This window comes from Pterocles gutturalis, unplaced genomic scaffold (assembly GCF_000699245.1).
Source record: "Pterocles gutturalis isolate BGI_N339 unplaced genomic scaffold, ASM69924v1 scaffold876, whole genome shotgun sequence".
NCBI lineage: Eukaryota > Metazoa > Chordata > Aves > Pterocliformes > Pteroclidae > Pterocles > Pterocles gutturalis.
The window spans coordinates 50080-66620 of record NW_010105183.1 but is presented as its reverse complement, the minus strand read 5'-3'; positions in this window follow the sequence as shown (position 1 = coordinate 66620).

The window sequence follows — 16541 nt, the reverse complement described above, 5'->3', positions numbered from 1 at the left end:
ACATGGAAAACAAATAACCATAGGCCATTCCCATATTAATGCAGTGAGTATGTTTTCATTTTAATTATTTGAGACAACTTCTAAGAAGAAATTCTTTCTTGCGATACCATATAGTGTGAGATTCCAGCTTTGGTCATTAACCAGTTGTGTTTAAAATTAAGGTTTTTATTAAGATTTAGGTTTTGAAGTTTAAGTTTCAACGCAGGGAGTAGTACGAAATACCACAAGATAGCTTTCACAAAAAAAAGTCATTACATAACTGCCTCTGCAAAATCAATCTACCTTCAAACTACAGAGTTTGCTCCTCCAATTGCAACAGATTACAGCACAGCACTTCCCGGTGTGTCAGCTTGAGGACCGTGGGATGCCCTCCATCCTCCAGGAAGGACATCTGCCCATCTGCTACATAACATTACTGCAGAACAGGACCGATTCTCTCCTTTTTATAATGCTCAAGATATCACTGCTACTAGCAAATCTGGCTGCGTGATACATAACACAGCAAAATCCTTCACCATACCAAAATACATGACCATTAAAAGGAAGAAAATGACTAAGGGAGGGAGACAACAGTTCTAGAAGTGAAAAGCCCAGTATGAGACACTAGACCTCTTCAGTTACACCAGCAGGAGGAAGGCTGAAATCAGAGGCTTGGGATAAGCATTCTTACATTCACACATAGGGCCAGCTCCCTATAAGGCAGCTCTAGCACTTCAGTCCAAATTTGATATGACATAAGGCAGAAGAAGCTGTATTGAAGGGTTTTTTTGGCTCTGCGTGACATTGTGACAATGAATAAAGATAGCCTGTCATCCATCAAAACGAAACCACATCACCACAACATGCAGAACCGATATATGTACATAAACCAGGAGCTGGAGGAAAACCAGAACTGAAGAAAGCATGAATCACAAAAACTCTAAACAACGTAAGAAAAGCGAAAAGTTGCAAATACAAACTGAATTACCTATCTGATAGGATGAGAGTAAAATTGTCAGTGTGTTAGATGATGCAATTACACCAAAGGATCAAGAATAAAATTTGTAATTGCATACGAATGCACACACACACAAAAACCAAAAGCACAAATAGGTGTTTCAGAATGCTCTAGCTTGTTCAGGACTTTCGCAAGAAGTTATAATAAAAGTATGTTCACACGGAAGAACAGTAGGCTGACCTCACTGATTTACCAAGGAGAAGCACTGAGGTGTAGCAATATATCGACATCCCACAGCACAGGGCTCTACAGGTGAATATCCTGAAGGCTGCACACCACTCTCCATTTTTTGTTTTCTCCCTCCCACTCCTCATCACAGCTACACACAACCCTATGCTCGGCTACAGGAAAACCAAGACAATCTTGAAAACACAGAAGTAAAATACTACATACAGAAGCAGTAGCTCCATTAATGTAATTGAAAAGAGCAATTAAACTATCAAAGCATCGTGATTTCTGAGAAGCAGTCTCCTTAGGACCTCCTGGTGTAACTCTCATTTTGTTACGCAAGTCTCCTGACAGGAGCAGATTAACTATCTAAAAAGCAGTAAGTCACCAAGCTAGATGCTATTTAGAGCCCACTGGAAAATTTCCAACCCAATGGTTTTCCCTCAAATGGTGTCATTTGAACAAAACCAGCAGGTTTGGAAAAATCCCATCAACCTCAGCAGAATTTTTGGCAGCAACGTTTCTGGACCTAGAGAGAATGACAGGAGTAGATGATCAGAATTGCTGAAAGCTCAACTTTTCATCCCAAATACAGAGAACTAACTTTTCATCCTCAGCTTTAGTGACATCCATTTCCAGGAGTTTAGAGAAAACTTATTCATGAGACACCTGAAGGACTAAGAAAATAAGCAGACACAAAACCAATTATTATTCCATTGTGCTTAGCAGGTAGTGAGTTCACTGCTCTCCCAGGTCCAAAGAGCTAGCCTCATACTTCTGCACTGAATACAGACAGAGAGCAGATTCAGGAAACTCAGGGGGAAAAAGCCCACCACACTGTATAATTTTTTTATTATTTTTAAGCTATCAATTAATATCACTCAAACCAGTCATTATTCAGAAAAGGGAATAACTTGTTACATATCCAGTATGTACCACATTCAGTACCTTCCAACAACTTCTGCCAGTTGTTTCATTAAAATTAGCATTCAGAATTATTTTAAGTCACAGACACTGAAAAAATCCCTTTTATCTGCTCATCTGTCTCCATAAAGCAAAGGAAAACCAACCTGAAGACTGAGCCTTGGGTTTTATGAGGTGTGACTACAATCATTTAGTGAGGTCACAGTAAAATAAATACTATAATCCAGCTCTCCCAGTTCCTTGCCCAGCATCTAAACCACAAGTGCATCACCTTCCTCACCTTCCCAAGCCCCAAGTCATAGTGAATGTTTTCCACTCTAGAGAGCACACTCAGAGAAGAAACAAATATCCCCTTAACTAACCATTAAAAAAATATCACCTCTTCTAATAACAGTAACAATAAGCTTAAGGAGAGATGGGAAAGGCTGATGGAAGACTGCAGGTTGCACAGCCATTGTTCATGCCCTGCAGCGTTCTCCCTGCAACCCAGAAGCTGCCTCTATACCGTACCTCGTCTTCAGCGCTGTGTAGTCTTTCACGAGTCCTCCTCCTGATTCCAATCCTCCTGTGCGGGTTTGCTCGCATGAACCGATCCTGAGGACAAGAAGCCAAGAGAGGGACCAGAGATGAAACCCAGCAGTCAACAATTCCCAGTTTTATCCCTAGTTTTCAGTTTCCACTCAGATTCACCATGGCGATAGCAGGGGGCCCTACCATTTCTCCTCCTCGTGGTGAGATACATCTCCATCCCACCAAGACCATCTATCTGCTTCTCCTAGAAATAAATTGGCCCACTGCAGACCTGTTTGACATGTAAGGATCAAAATTCACCAAGCATCTGCTTTTGATGAATCTCAACCAAGACAGCCAACCAGATCCTCCTGCCCCACCGCTGATTTTCTTACCAAAGGTGAATAGGCTGACGATCCCATTAGTATCTCTGTTTCGTAAAAGACAACACTATGATGGTCCAGTCTGTATGTCTCACAGCTGGCAGGTGCTCCTGGACCACACTATCTTCCAACCAGCTGAGGCAGGGAAGAAGAGCAGTATGGATTGACTCATAGCTCCACCTCCTGCTGATTTCAAAAGCACAAATTATGCACTTGTCCTGTGCCACATGAAGATTTTTTTTTTTTAACACCACAGTGACTTAGGAGGAGACGGGTCAAACATTTTATTGTAGGCTAATCCCAGAATAAAATAGTTACCCACCAGCATAAGGTTTGAATAACCACACACAGAGGGTGCACTTGCAGCCCTCACAAACTAGAGAAGATCTAACAGAGCATTACAACTAATATCTACTGTTACTTTTTCTAGTCCTAAAATCCACACCTGTGCTTTGGCAGCACCAGGTGGAACATCCAAACAGCAGCACTGGAGCTCCCACCAGCTTCTCCAGTCAGATGCGCAACTGCAAGTGCACTTGCAGCCCTCACAAACTAGAGAAGATCTAACAGAGCATTACAACTAATATCTACTGTTACTTTTTCTAGTCCTAAAATCCACACCTGTGCTTTGGCAGCACCAGGTGGAGTGATCTGAACATCCAAACAGCAGCACTGCAGCTCCCACCAGCTTCTCCAGTCAGATGCACAACTGCAAGGGTTTTTGACAAGTTCACTACAAATTACAGCCACAGTGTGGAGGCTGGCTCTCATGGGCAGTGGCAAATAGTCAAAGAAAATGGCTTGTAGCTTTTCTTCTCTCTCATTTCTCTCAGGGGATGTTACAGGGTAAGCAGAGCCAGCAGGAGCTGTTGTTGTTGAAATATTTTTAGTGAAAGTGCCACCTTCAATTTAGTTATGTTAGAAACCCATAGAAGTTTAACACAAATAACTACATATTTTTTCAAAATATGTAAACATTCATGTTAGAATTGTCCAGTCTGATTTCTTTTTTGTTATAGAATATTTTCACATGATTTTTCTGTAATAGCACTCAATACATAATAAAAAAGTACCTAGTACCATTACTAAAATATGGCAGAAGCCAGCTATTGCATTAAACATTTTAAAAATCATTAAAACCAGCTGTTAATCAATAATGAGAAATTGGAGTTGAAATAAGTATTTTTTTAAAACTGTTTATTTTATTTTTCAGAATTCCCAAAGGCAGACACAAAATTCCTTTGTGAAGCAGCAGAACTTCTTATGAAATAAAAAAAACCTGACTTTCAACCATTTCTAATGAAAATATGTGACTTATTCCAACTGTCTCATAGAGAAGAACTGCCTTAGATAAAGTTCCAAATTATCATTGTAATTAGTCTGGTCTTTCATAGACTCAGGCATCAAATACATAAAAGTTCCTGCCTTAGGTTGTACTATCAATTATGCAAAAAAAAAAAAAAAAAAAAGTGTGATGAGTTCGTGTGATGAGTTCCCAGCTACAGGTTTTTTGTTGGGTTACCTTTTTATTTTGTGGAGCAGTTTTATTACAGTAGAGATCTATGCCACTATGATTATATGATAATGCTTTCCAAGTAAGACTCCCCGATTCGAAACAAGAGATTCAGCTTGCGCTGTTAGAAGAGGCTGAACACGACAGCCATCACATCACTGAGCTCGGGCTCTGAAGTCACGTTATGACTCAGTGTGGGGACAGCGGATTCACTCCAGCCCTTCAAGAACAAAAGTTACCTGTCCAGTTAAACTATACACCATGCTCCCCACTCAACTCCCACCCTTTCCACAATCACCACATTTGGGCCTTTTGTAGATTTCATAAATCAAATTAAGCAACATTAACCGCTCAGGCAGCTACGTTGCCATGCTGTACATGCTTGATGCGCACCCCATGACAAAGAAGAAATCCAGCTAAGCAGCTATCCCGTGCAAAAGCAGACATAGCCCAGCAATTGTCGGAATTCACTCGATAACGTGACAGCGTGCATCACGAACAGCGGTGCAGCTGAGTCACAAGCCAGGAAGCCGCAGGCCAGAAATCAAGACAGTATTTCACCAAAACCATCGTAACAACAGAGGCCTTCAGCACTACTAGTCGCGTGGTGGTATGAGGGCTGGAGTCACGCAGACACGAACCAGCCACAGAACTCGCATCAGAGGCTGGAGCCTCCCAAGGCCCCGCAGCCACGACCCAGCCACAGAACTCGCATCAGAGGCTGCAGCCTCCCAAGGGGCTGCTGCGAGAGCTGGAGGCTGCCTGTTGCCACCAGGATCCCAGGTCAATTCTGACACAGGCTCAGGATCACTTTCCTCCCACAGAAGTTTGAGGCTGATATCTCCAAATTCTCACAGGGTTTCTACAGCCACCTAACATAAGGCAAAGGGGGAAAAGCCCCCCCAGTCTGGCTCACAAGCCTTGCAAGACTGCTAACGTCTGACAGAAGAGCCAGAGACACCTTTTTATCGGAGCTCTGACACACCAATGCAGCCACAGGGCCCAGCTTCATTTCTAAAAATACTAATGATTTCGTTCTTCATAACCCCCTGAACAAAAGCTGCTGGGCACCACCTCTAAATATCTGGCTTCATTTATGTGACCCAAATACAACATCCCCAAACTGCATCACTCATAATCCCTGTATGGCCTAGATTATGACAACAGCTGAAGTGACAGTGACTGAAATCAATAAGAAATTACGTCTTCATGCAATTTTCAGAGCATCTGTTTAATGCATTTAGGAAAGATTAAGAAAAAAGAGACACTAAACTGCATTTCTCGCTTTGATAATACAGAGAAGACCGCAGGAACATCTGTCTTGTAGGACAATGTAACAACCAACCTGTTGGGAGTTAGCACCATCTGTTTCACATCACAGTTGTGCACAATTTGTTCATATCCCATTAGAATTAAAGCTTGGATGACCAGAAAAAAATATTCACACTCACACTGCTGATTTGGGCCTTATTTACAAATGAGTCACTCAAATTTTTCTCAATTTATTTCTTAAGTATGAGGTGAATTGACACAAGCGACAACAAAAACAAATGCACAAGCTGCTTTGTGTTACTGGTGCGGAGACAGCTCTGGAGGACCGAATTACTGAGGAGCATCTTCCTCTCCAACAGCACTGCCAGAGTCACCCCCTCGCTGCTGAGGGAACACTGTCACAGCGCCCAGGAGCCACCAGCACCCCCAGCTCAGACGCAGCTGAGGTCAGAAGATAGCACCTATTTATCACTAATGGACGCAGAGTGCTGCTACACCAGAGGCTCCAAAGTGGGATCCAGCCAAGCGTGTTATTGACACGTGGGCTAACAGCCTCTGGGTGATGGAATTTATCAGGCTCCTAAGGCAAAAAAAGAAAAGACCCCAAGACATCTTCAGTGCTTGTTCTTTATTGATGCTACCTTTTACAACTTGTTTGACTACAGATGTGGGCTTTTCCTACAAAGCCATGGGAGGACAGAAGTAAGCATTGAGTTTGTAATTGCAGCTGAGTCACCATCACTAGATAATGAGAAGAAACCAGCTAAAACATTCTCTGGTAGCACCTAAGGGTGGAACTTCTCCTTGAAGTGCCCAACTCTCCCTCGTGACTACAATTAACTATGATTATCATCTTACACCACTCTGACACTTTAGTTATTTACCTACAGCTAGAAGCTTGCTTCCCTCCCTCATTTTTATTTTGTAAAGCATTTGTACACAGCACAGCAAAGGAGGGCAGCTAGTAAGTGTGCAGCAGCAGCTTCTATGAAGTATTTTGAAAAGCTCACTAACAATGACCTAACTATTGCTGTACTTTATCTGGACACTTATCTATGCATGATCAGCAGTGTGCCCAGGTAGCCAAGGTGGCCAACGGCATCCTGGCCTGTATCAGAAATAGTCAGCAGGACTAGGGAACTGATCGTCCCCCTGTACTCGGCACTGGTGGGGCCACTCCTCAAATACTGTGTTCAGTTTTGGGCTCCTCGCTACAAGACAGACATGCAAGTGCTGGAGCCTGTCCAAAGAAGAGCAAGAAAGCTGGTGAAGAGCCTAGGGAAGAAGTCTTACGAGGAGCAGCTGAGGGAACCAGGGTTGTTTAGCCTGGAGAAAAGGCAGTTCAGAGGAGGTATTACACTCTCTATAACTACCTGAAAGGAGGTTGTAGCAAGGTGGGTGTCAGTCTCTTTTCCCAGGTAGCGACATGAGAGGAAACGGCCTCAAGTTGCACCAGGGGAGGTTCAGATCAGATATTAGGAAAAATTGCTTCACTAAAAAGGTTATCAAGTGTTGGAACAGGCTGCCCAGGGAAGTGGTTGAGTCAGCATCCTTGGAGGTGTTTAAAAGCACCTAGGGATATGATTAATGGTGGACTTGGCAGTGTTAAGTTTTCAGTTGGACTTGATGACCTTAAAGGTCTTTTCCAACCTAAATGATTCTATGGAGGTAAGACTGCTTGGGACCTTCTGTCAGCTGACCTTGCAAGCAAGACTATGCACCTAGGAGCAATACTCAGGCAGGCCTGATACCTGAACTCCACTGTGGATAGAAAGGAAGTGTCACAGTGTCTCAAGCAGAGGGAATTAAGGCTTGGAAACATTTAGACTGCTATAGATAAATCCCAAAGAAAATAAAGCATAAGGCAAAGCCCAGCCAGGGCTGTACAGATTTGTTGCTCTTACGTGATTTACAAATAAATGAAGTAAAGAGATACATCAACATAACAATAATAAACTGGGGTGGGTTGACTCCAGCCAACTGCTCACTCACTCTCCCCCCAGCAATAATACAGGTGAGAGAATACAAAGAGCAAAATCAAGAAAACTCTTGGGTTGAAATAAGAAGTTTAGTAAGTGAAGGAAACAGGAAAAGAAACAACTCATGCAATCACTCACCATCTCTCTCAAGCAGAATGGTGCTCAGCCAGTCTCAGAGCAACAGCTACCTTAGAATACTTCATTCTCAAGCAAAGCCAGACCTCAAGACACATTTGAAGAGTGAGGTTATCCATTTGTCCTGAGAACAGAAGCTCCCCAGCACTGAAGATTTCTCAACAACAGTTAGAGTAAACCAGATAAGATCTACATGAGATAACTAATGAAAAGACAAGTGCTCTGAAAGAGTAAGCACTTTTGGCTTGACATCCAACCTTAGATATCCAGTGTAAAATAGAGAAAAATACAGTTTTAAACTTGAGAAGTTTTTTATTCACATCTGGAGTGAAATGACATATCACATCCCCAAACCCTTCTGCTTTAGGGTCAGAATAAAGAAAACACACCACTCAGGAAGATTCTAGTCTTGCAGTACTGATTTCAGTTATTGCTACATTTCTTCCATTCAAAGGCCATGCAAAAAGCCAGCAGAATCTGGTCTGTTATTATGGATATTGCAGTTACTTGTAAGAAGCAGTTTGTCAAAATTTTGCTTAATGAAGTAACTGTGTGACACCTCATTAATTTTTTTTTTTTTTTTTAATTCTTGGGAGATGCAAACCTCCGCTCTTTGATCCCTAAATACCTCAGCTTTACACAGCTGAAGGAGAATACAGTGTTTGTCATAGGAAGAGCATCTGGATTAGATGCTCTGGACAAGAAGTGTCAGACCTCCAAACAGAAAGCAGCATCTCTGGCATGGTGTTGAGAGTGAAGATCAGGTGTAGATACCCAGCTGCTGTAGTCTCCTCTGAAAGAGTGCCACCAAAGGGCTGGTTGTAGGAAGAGAAAGAGCACACAGAAACAACAAGCATTTACGTGGGCCTCAGAAATGCCACTAAATTACCTATATCATGAAGTAATTTCATTATCATTAGGCTGAAAAAAATAAAAACCAGTGGATTCACCAGTATTTCAGAACACTGCAAAGACATCCTGTAGTCTTCTCCTTGGGGGCAGGTCACCATCAGCAAAGGAGGGCATTAATAAAAGTCTCCATCCTCTATCCAACTATCTATTTCCACAGAACTTCATAGGATTTGTCTATGATAAATAAGTCAAATTCAGTCAGGATCAGCCACATGTTAAAAAAAATAGAGTAGAATATATATGCACAGGGAACATGATCTTGTAAGTCTTGATGTTTTTTAAAAAGCCAAGAAAAAAAAGAGACAAAACACATATTACAATTTCTTGGGAATTTCTTTCAAATTAATCCTATCTGTATTCCTAAGGGAAAAGAGGTACACATAATAAGGCTTCTTGGGATGCTAGCGCAATACAGTTTGGGGATTTTGCACTGGCCTCTGAGTCAGGGTCAACAGTATAAAGCAAGGGACAAAAATCAGATATTAAGGTTAAAGGCACAGGGAAGGTGTACGGCTGACAGGTAAATGCATTAAGCTTGTGTACTTGTGTGCCACTCAGAAGAGAGCAGGATCCATAAATACTTTTGACTTCCTACACTGCTTGTGCATATTTCCAGAAACAGAGTGACGGACAAAAGAAGAAGCTGGTTATTATTTCCATTGACAGCCCAATACTCATTTCCCCTAGCATTTCCATGTCTTTCCAGCACCATGATAAATACCTTAAAAATTGCAGGATTTGCTAAAGAATGCATCTTTTAAAGGATAACTGAACTTCCCAGTGCCTCTGCTAAATACGAGTACTGACTCAAGCAGATACAAGAATAAAAATACCAAAGCCATCCTCCTGTCATTGGAAACACACACCTTTTGAATTCAACACATCTACAAAAGTAAAACACAACTATGCCTTGACACTTCAATCAGCGGCAGATGCCTGGTTCTCTGACACCGAAGCAGAGAGGTAAGGGATTTTGCCCCCAACACCTGACCAAAGAATCAATATCCCAAAACAGTTGGATAGAAAATGGACAACAAACTGTGAGAGAAAACCAGAATTAGCTGGTAATTGAATGGAGCTGACTGCCATCTCCCGACGCGTCCTGTGAAGTCTACAGGACAGGGAGCTCTTGCACGTAACCCCAGGTATGTGCCTTCTGGCACCAGTACAAGCAGAATACATGCTGCTTTTCTGATTTTTTTCCCCCTCATTTCTTCCTAACACAGTGCTTTAATGCTATTGACACGTTTTAAATTAACCTATGGTGTAACATTTTCCTTAAAGCATCATATGCATCGTTATGCAGATTCTGGTAATGGATCCACAGTAAAGGCCAAGGTGGAAAATCACAGATAAAACATGCTTAAACTTGTGTGCTTCACAATGGAGTAGTGAATGCAGCTGTCCAGATGTCATTTTCTCCAATACCTCGTTACAAAACACAGGCTAGCTTCTGCAGACAAAGCATTCACAAAGCACTTGTAAAATATAGTCCCATCCTCTCTGAAGCTACTCCCCTGCCAAGCTTGTCATTTCCAGCTCTGTGTTTCAACTTCCCTTTGAAGTTGATTTGCGAGCAGAAAAAAAAGAGAAAAAAAATCCCTGTTGAGTTGGGAAATAATTTTAACAGTGTAGGAGCTCCACTGCTCTACAGCGTTAGTGACAGGCTGTGTGGTGGAATGGAGAAGTATCCCCATGCTCTACGTTTAAAAGATGGACATGCCTGCAGTGAGTCTCCTAACTCTGACAAGGACACAACGATGCTCCAGTTGCGCAATGGTTGCACTGCAGTTTAGGTTTAGATGCATACAGCCGCTTTGCACTGGAGATTGAAAAGAACGTATTGCAAAGGTATAGAGACTGGTTAACCTCACAGCAATGCTGCAGAAACCAACTTTAATTTCCACTTGTTACAAAGCAGAAGGAAATGTTTAAGGTGGTCAGGTTTGTCCGGGCAACCATAATTAGCCTTTTATAAAGGGTTTTTTCTTCCCCTGTTGGGATTACGTAATGATATTTTTTGTTTGTTTTAAAGATGAAATGCATGTAAAATTAAAAAAAAAAAGTCCTGAATTATCATCGGTAATTAAGAGAAAAGGATTTGAATATTCCTCCATAATTTTCTGACCATCTTCTACTGTCCTCTGAGTTATCACACCTAGTTAATCGAGCTTTGCAGCTGTATATGTTTACCCTTAAGGTAAACTCAGCCTGATATTTACATCAACACCCTTGGTTGAAACTACATGAGGCATGAATCATAGTCTCTGTGGAATTGCCAGAATTGTCATCACAAATTCTGGTTTGTAGGACATTATACAACTCTTAGTACAATATTATATAGGAATGCTTAAGACTGGTCTGAGTAAAATCTCGTCCTCCAACTCCCTGGACATCTATAGCAAATAAGCATGGCTTTTTTGGTTTGGGTTTTTTTTTTTTTTTTTTTTTTTCAGCATTAGAAGTACTTTTTCCCTGAAAATTCATGTTGGGAAACTGTATCTTGCTTCAGCTCCTGCAGTAGTTTTATTTTAAGGAGAAAACAATACAGGCTCTCTTTGCTTACACAGTCTAGTCTATCAGCATTTCTCTTCCTACTAGCTGTTGAGCTCTGATCACAAACCCAGAAGATATTCAACAATGGAACACAATTTAATAATGTTGATATACCTTCGTATACATAATTTCTTATAACAATTCATCAGCTTCTACTTTAGATGTCCACCAATGAAAGTTAGTCTAACCACTGCCTTTCACAGATGAAACTTTCTTTTCACATTCAGCCTGTTTATTCCTTAACATATTTGTTCTCACACCAACACGGCCCTTCAGCTTTATCTCCCTTCCCTAGACTGCTTTCATAAAGAGCAGACAGGTCCATTCTCAGTTGTTCCTGTGACCAAAAAATTAACCTACAGTCATCTCATGTCCTTTCAAATGGCAGGTTTTCCCTTTCCCATACTTCCTCTCCATGCATCTAAGTTCCTCTTCCTCAAACACAGGTGACCAGTGAACATGCACTGCTCTACAGGAGACCTTACCAGAATGTTATTCAGTGGTATTAGTGTTTCCCTCTTTCCACTGGAAATATTTCAACCTGACCTCCTCTAGACCTCATTCCCTTTTTCAAATCCATATCATATCAATATCATGCTCTGAATAGACATTGCTCCCTGTATTTGTATTTTTCCCTTTTGAGGTGTTGAGTAAAGTGTCTCCCCTAGCAACTGAGCACAAATGTGTGATTAGAAGTCTGGCCTGGTCTAATATTTGTCACATCAAAAGCAACAGATATAGTACCACTTCTGCCTCAGTTTAAGATTCTTGGATGTGATTCCAGAAACATTTTTAATCTACTAGAGTTAATAATACTGTAAAGATTTTGCACAGCACTATAAAGAGGTAAAGCTCAACATAAATAACATTGTTGGGCTTGTAAGTGAATTCCTTGGAAAAACTGAATGGAATTTCTTCAACCATCCTGCTCCATAATACAGCACCCTGAAGAGAACAATACCTTCCCTTCCCTGCTCCAGCATTTTCTCTTTTCCTAGGGCACTGAACCCTTTATAACACTCCTGCTCCACAGAGCTGGTTTGAACTCACCCAACAGCAGGGCACCAGGGGTCTGCCCTCTCCAACACCCCTTACCAGACGATCCTGCTCCCTCCTTTGCCCTGCCTCTGCTGTTCATCCGGTGCTGCCCTGAGCAACCTAACAAAGAGACATGAATTTTACCTTCATGGCATGGTGGTGGTTGCATTTTAAGTTTCATTCCACTTTGAGTCACTGCAGTTAAAATAAGACCTGTGTTTGGGAAGTGACTGGAGATGCAGCCAGACGATCTGCTGCCGCATAGCAGTTTGCCTTTGATACTGGAAGGGATGACAAACAAGCAGCTATTTTCATATGAAGCCACTGTTTTCTTAATAGCATATAACCCATCAGTCATTTTATACTGTTTCTTCACTACTTCAGGCTTCAAAAATCCACGGCAGAATTTTTATTACAAAAATCTTCCAAAGTATTTTATTTAAAAAACATAAGAATTCATTGTTTACTTACACAATAGCACATCAAGAGCAATGAACTCTTGGTTGCTAAGCATTAGAGCCGAAAAGAAGCTTCAGCTAGAGAAACTTCTCAATGACTTAGAACATAACTTGGTCATCATCTGTGGAGGAAAAGAAACCCATAATTTTGGGAATGCAAACAGGTCTTTGTCCACAGCAATCTAGCAACCCCACAAAAGGAAGGCTACCTTATCTGTAATACCTGTTCAGATGGATAAGTGGTCTTGCAGGTGCAGGCAGGATGCTTTTTTTTAAGGGTGATCATACTCGAAAGATCAGGTTGCTGGAGTCTGAAGTACCAGCTTGATTTCCTTAGTTCAAAACCAAAAGGTTTGTTGTTTGTTTTTTTTAAGCTGTTTTCAAAGTGATTCTGCTGTAGGGACAGCGAAGCGAAGTGATTGGGATTTAAGTGTGAGTCAATTTAATTCTCTGTCGCAACTTACAATTCTTACTAACGTAATCAAAACCACAGTTCTCCACCTTGACAATTTTGTCACTTTCAATTTCTCAGTGGGTTTTGCACGTTTTAAAGACTCCTTAGGAAGTAACTCCAGTATTGCTCATCATCCACTTGATCAGGTGGCCTGTAGTAAATACCAACTACGAGGTTTCCTGTTGTTGGCTCAGCCTCTAATTTTCACCCACAAGCTCTCAACCTGTTCATCACTATTCTTCAAAGACAGCTTTGTGCAATCGATCAATTTTTTACATGTTTTACTCTATGAAGAAATTCCATGAGCTATATGTACTAACCCATGATGTTTCTAACTGGATCATCCCTTTCTTCCTTCCTTGCCTCTCAGATAGTCATTAACATAAGAATGCCTGCCAAGCCTTATTTTTCTGCAAATCATCACATGTGGTTTCCTATAGAATAACCAGGAGTTTAGTACTCCACCCCTCTTTTAAATAATAACTTCCTGCCATATTTTGCTAGGTTTATCAGGGCTTTATATATATGTGTGTGTGAGAGTGAGTGTGTATACATATATGTATATACAAACCAGTTCATTTCCTTATTCTTTTCTTGTTCTCCGTGCTTTAGAAATTCATTTTATAGAAGGCTACAAAAATCTTTTACCTGGAACAGCAGAAAAAGCAACCCTGAAGAGCTGTTACTTGTTGCACATAAATTAAGCTACTTTGGTATGTAAATCCAGGTTCATTTAAATGCTTATCACTTATACAGATCATCACTCTGAACATTTATGAAGAACTAGAATAACCCAAGTTATCCTGCCACAGGGCAAATACAAAAGTGCTGTAAAAAAATGTTGCCGTTACTTAGGATGCAGTTTCTCCACTTCTTTTGACATCTTCAGTTGAGTTCCAGAGTGCAGTCAGTACCCCTTTGACAACTGTATGCTGGTGCAAATCCCTTGCTGCTCCAACAACTGACTGCGCCCCACTCACAGACACCCTTTGTCTGCAAACACAAGCCATGCACAGCATAGCTCAGATCTCGTCTGCCCTAGAGCCTTGCTCAGCTGCACCTCGAGCCCGCAGCATGAATAGCAGCAAGTCTAGTAATCCAGCCAAGTTTCAGAGGACTGAATTGGTTTGGTTTTCTGTTAGGAGTCCCCTGATGCCCTGAAGCTTCCCAATAGCTTCTGGGAGGCCAAAGACAACAACCAGAAGTATCAGCCAGAGCCAGAACTACCCACAATGGCTCATGGCAAGGACAACCACCCTGCACCTGGCCTCAACATTTATATATCAACATTTAATTGTAGAATATAGAAATTCTTCTATGGTAAGTTTTTTATGAAAGACTCAATTAATAAAAAATGTTTCAATGAACCCTGCTTTAGATAAAAACAGATTGAAAGGGATGCATCCACTAGGTGCAGACAGTAACAGAATAATCAAGAAATGTTATATGAACTTCCCTTTCCCTAAATAACCACAAACTAGTGCCACAAAACTCTTCCCAGAACCTCATGATAAATTTTGTCTGTCTAAAATCAAAATCCACAATTACAACATAGCAAAGACTACATCAAGGGCACCACTTCATGCTCTACATCCTGGCAACAGAAGAAAATTTGGCAGGTAAAATTTCATGGTGTTCCAAAGCAGTTCATGTCCCGCAGGACACCATAGAACAGTGACCAAAAAACTTCACGTGTTGATAAATGCCCTTTTGAACAGTAATATGATGAGCTGTTAAGCATTCTTGGCAAATAAGCAAGTGTTTGAAAAAAACACTGTAGCTAGTTCAGATTCTGAAGGGGTATGAAGCATGAGAAGTATACAATTAGTTGAGTGCACTCTGTCTCAGAAAAACCAATTTTGACCTACCAGGCCTTCCTTGGAATAAAGCTAAGATATTAAAAAGACATGTTAACCTGCAGACTATCTTTGCATGCATCTTGTTTCTAGACTAACATGCAGCCTGCATGCGTATCTACTCTTCTAAATGCGTGGCAAGAGCAAGACTTAGGCACTCATGCAAGTTCTTCCTAGAAAAAAAAAAAAAATCTGGTGTATTCCTCCCATTTTCAGGGCTCCTTTCCCCACTGGCACATCTTTGTGAGAGTGCTCTAATCCTGGGACTTACAAGAAGGGGAAAAAAAAACCAACCCACACCAAACTTACCTACTTCTCTTTTCTCCTGAAAGTTCCTTTGACACGGGATGCCAGGCTGATTTTCTTTAATAACTAGGCTTGAATTGAAATGCCAGGACAAAAGACACATTCCTCCTACAAGACAAGAAGCATTTTAACAAGACTGAAGAACATACGCTGTATAGTGAGTGCAAACTTCTGGACAACTGTCTCTCCATAACATGGAGTTTCAAATGAGGTGGCTTTACAGACCAGTTTAAGAAATTGACTATTAGGGCCCCACATTTTGTTCCAACAAAATAGCCTTCCCACTGTGTAAGAACTTATGGAGAAGCTGTGCCTTAAAAGACTCCATTGGGTATGCCAAGCAAATTTGAGTAGAGACAGTTTTTGGAGAACATTCTATCTTCCCATCTATATGCTGGTATCTCAATACCTGTATCTCCACAGTGTCCATGCATCTCCAATTAGGAAAGGATCTCAAAAATAAGAAAGCAGGAACAAATCAAACCATACAGTTCAACTCAGATTCACATCAGAAAAAAAGAAAAAGGAATAACTCAGGAGGAACAAAGGAAACTCCCATCCTACTACAAACAAACATTCAAAGGCTTAAAGGCAGCTGAGATGAAAATACTTGAAAATCTTATGTGGAAAAATACTCAGCAAATACAACAGATGTCCAAATCCTACAAAGCAGGTAGCTGTGTGGCACCAATTATAAAAATCAATAACATTAAGTTGCTGTTTCTCTCATTTCAGCTCAAGTAACTAAGTGCTAAGGACACAAAGGATACATCCTTACAGATACCAAGGAAGTTTAATCACCCAGATGAAGCTGTTGTTTGAAATACATCTAAAAAATTCCATTTTGAGCCATGCTTCCTCAAAGAGAAGTCTCACAATGAAGAGATTACTTTCCGCTGCTGTGCAGCACCAGTTTGGGATGACTTGGTAGGTCACTTTCCCACTGTCAGGTACCCTGATGTAATAAAAGAAACTATGCAGTACAGTATTACATTGACTTTTGCTTACTTTTTATTGGAATAAGTAAAAATATATCAAGACGAGTGTTCTTAAGAAAAATTGTGAAAAGCACATTAGCAA